Source organism: Pteronotus mesoamericanus, unplaced genomic scaffold, assembly GCF_021234165.1.
Source record: "Pteronotus mesoamericanus isolate MK-2021 breed Mesoamerican mustached bat unplaced genomic scaffold, CSHL_Meso_final contig_25, whole genome shotgun sequence".
NCBI classification, from domain to species: domain Eukaryota; kingdom Metazoa; phylum Chordata; class Mammalia; order Chiroptera; family Mormoopidae; genus Pteronotus; species Pteronotus mesoamericanus.
The window spans coordinates 6,965,868-6,968,521 of NW_026555105.1; the positions used below are offsets into that span (position 1 = coordinate 6,965,868).

At 49.9% G+C, this 2,654-nt stretch overlaps 1 long non-coding RNA gene across 1 annotated transcript; it reads right to left on the minus strand.

Annotated features, from left to right (window-relative positions):
* Positions 1–260: 260 nt before the first annotated feature.
* LOC129070427 (uncharacterized) lies at positions 261–2,147 on the minus strand. Its single transcript, XR_008529133.1, has 3 exons — positions 2,101–2,147; positions 1,457–1,602; positions 261–420 (listed from the first exon to the last, which is right to left on the minus strand). It is a non-coding gene; the product is annotated as an uncharacterized LOC129070427 (long non-coding RNA).
* Positions 2,148–2,654: the final 507 nt, after the last annotated feature.

Genomic DNA, 2,654 nt, shown 5'->3' on the forward strand with positions numbered 1-2,654 from the left:
GAGAATGCACGAAGATGTTCACAACAGAATTATTTAGAGTAGTGAGAAGTCAGAAGCTACCTAAATATCCAATGACCAGGGAATGATTAAGTTAATTAAGTGATAATTCTTAAAAGAACGTTAGAGACAATTTCTCTAGGAAAATATTAGTGTAATACTCAGGATTAGGTTTGTCTTTGAGTGACTGGAAAAAACAAAATAACAGGGACTTAAATGAAATAAAAGTTTGTTTATCTCTTACATAAAGGAAGTTTGGCGGTAGCAGCCCAGGGCTAGTGGGGTGACTTCATAAACTCATTGGGGGTTCAGGTTCCTTTTCTCTTGTTGCTCCACCATAGCCCAAGGTAGCCACTCAGATTCTGGCCAGTATATCTGCATTCCAACCAGCAAGGAGGATGAAAAGAGGAGGATGTATTCTCTCTGTAAGGACAACACTTGAAAGTTACTTATATTCCATTGGCCAGAATCATGTGGTCACATGAACACACCTAGCTGCAAGAGAGTTTGAAAAATATAGTTTCTTTTTTCTGAGCGAACACATGCCCAACCAAAGAGGCATGGGATTTCTATTACTGAAGAAGAGGGAGAGATGATAGAACTGGGGAGAAACTGGGGTCTCTGCCACAAAAGGCAACAATTAAAAATAATGTCTAACAGGATTTCGTACTACCATGAAAACAGATCTTGTATAGTTTGGGAAAAGTGAGATTTGAAATTGTATATGAAGTGTGACTGCAGCTGTATCACAAAATTTCAAAGCAGAGAAAGCTACTCAGAGGACAAAACTGCTAGAAAGTTGGCCTTGGTTTGCAGCCCAATAACAAATTTTATTTATTCCTTTTGTTCTATATTTTCCAAATTGTCAATAATTGAGGAAACTTAACTCCCCAAAAGAAAGGATCTCTGTGCAGATTATAGAATCTACTTTAGTGTAATCCATGCCATACAAGTTCTGTCCTCATTCGTTCCAAGGCAGCCAGATGGGAAAAGAAAAAATGAAATTAACTCTAGTCTCAGACAACACGACTGTGGATAAAAGCCAAGGAACCCACAAAAAGCGACTACACAAAGAGGGACCTGGGACTTATGACAGGTTCAAGTCTCTGCTTTGCTGAAATGCCTGTTACACGACCTCGGACAAAACACTAACCTCCCGGTCCCTGCATCTGGACAGCACAAGGATGAACAGCACAGCCAGGTGTGAGGAGGGCCGAAGGAGGCGGCTCGGGTAAAATGTGGGTGCAGAGCAAGCTCTAAAGCAGAGGTTCTCAGCCGGGGGTGATTTTGTCCCCCAGGGGACATTTAGCGACAATGTCCTGAGACATTTTTGGTTGTCAGCTGGGGAAGGGGGTGTGCTGCTGGCATCAAGTGGATGGAGGGCAGGGACGCTGCTGAACATCCTATACTGCAGGACACGCACCTCGCCCCCAAACACACACACCCCCTAAAAAATTACCTGGCCCCAAATGTCAATAGTTCTGAGTTGAGAAAACATGCTCTGCAGACACTCGGCTGTTAGTGTGATCGGGCTTTCTCCTGGCTTTTGCTGTCATGGAATGCACAGTGGTGGTCAGCTGGTCACACGTCTGGGGACACGTGCACCTGTGCAGAAGGTATTTCTAGAGTCACCTTGGCACCTTGCTCTGCACACATATGCTGTGGCCTCCCAAATGACCCTGGCGGCCTCCTCCAGCAAGCTCTTCGCTAGGAGGCTGGAAGCGCGTCTGTGCCCCAGGGAGCTGTGAGCAGAAGCAGGACGGCCCCTGCCCCCCAGCCCAGGGACAACAACGCTGCCGCCGCCAGTCCCCTTCGCGTGACATTCCCCAGTGCTGACGGCCCGGGGGGCCCTCTGCTTAGGTCACCCCATCCTCCTGGCCCCCCTGAGGCAGGCGCTGCCATCGCCCCGCCACAGGTGGGGGCACAGGCTGCGAGGCAGGCCGGCCGCGAGGCAGCTGGAGCCCGGCCAGCGGGGCCCAGGGCCAGCGCGCTGTCCCCACACCTCGCCGCTCTGGCCTGGGGCTCTCAGCCTGGCTGCACGTCAGCATCCCCTGGGGGAGCGCTGGCCCAGGAAAGCCAACCTTGGTCTGGAATCAAACAGACCTTGCCCTGGATCTTGGCTCTTTCTCCCGGCTCCGTGACCCGGGGTCAGTGACCAGCTCTCCGAGCCTCAGGTGTGTCCTCTGAAAAAAGAGTAGCATTAATTACTACCTCAGGGGGTGGCCATGAGGATTAGTGAATGTCCTGCATCACGGGCTGACCGTGGGGTCCAGTCTACAGTAAGCACTCATTAAATGTTGGTTTTCACTTTTATTTTTGAAGCAGGGCTTGGGTGCACGTGGAGGTGCGTGTGTGTGCAAGCTCTTAAATTGATTTTGATGTGCCCAGACAGTTGCCCATCCATCCACCTTTCCGTCCATCCTTCCGTCCACCTGGCCCTGCATCCACCCGTGCCTCCATGCATCCGCGCGTCCTTCCATCCTCCCATCTAACAAACACCTGCCGAGCATTTTTTTGTGCCGAGCCCCATGCTGGATTGAGAAACACTAGAAATAAGAGTTGGCCCTTGACTCCACAGAGCTCCCAGAAGAGCAGGAGAGACAAATATGATGGATGGTAAGAAGGTTCATTCATTCACTTATTCCACACCTGTTCCA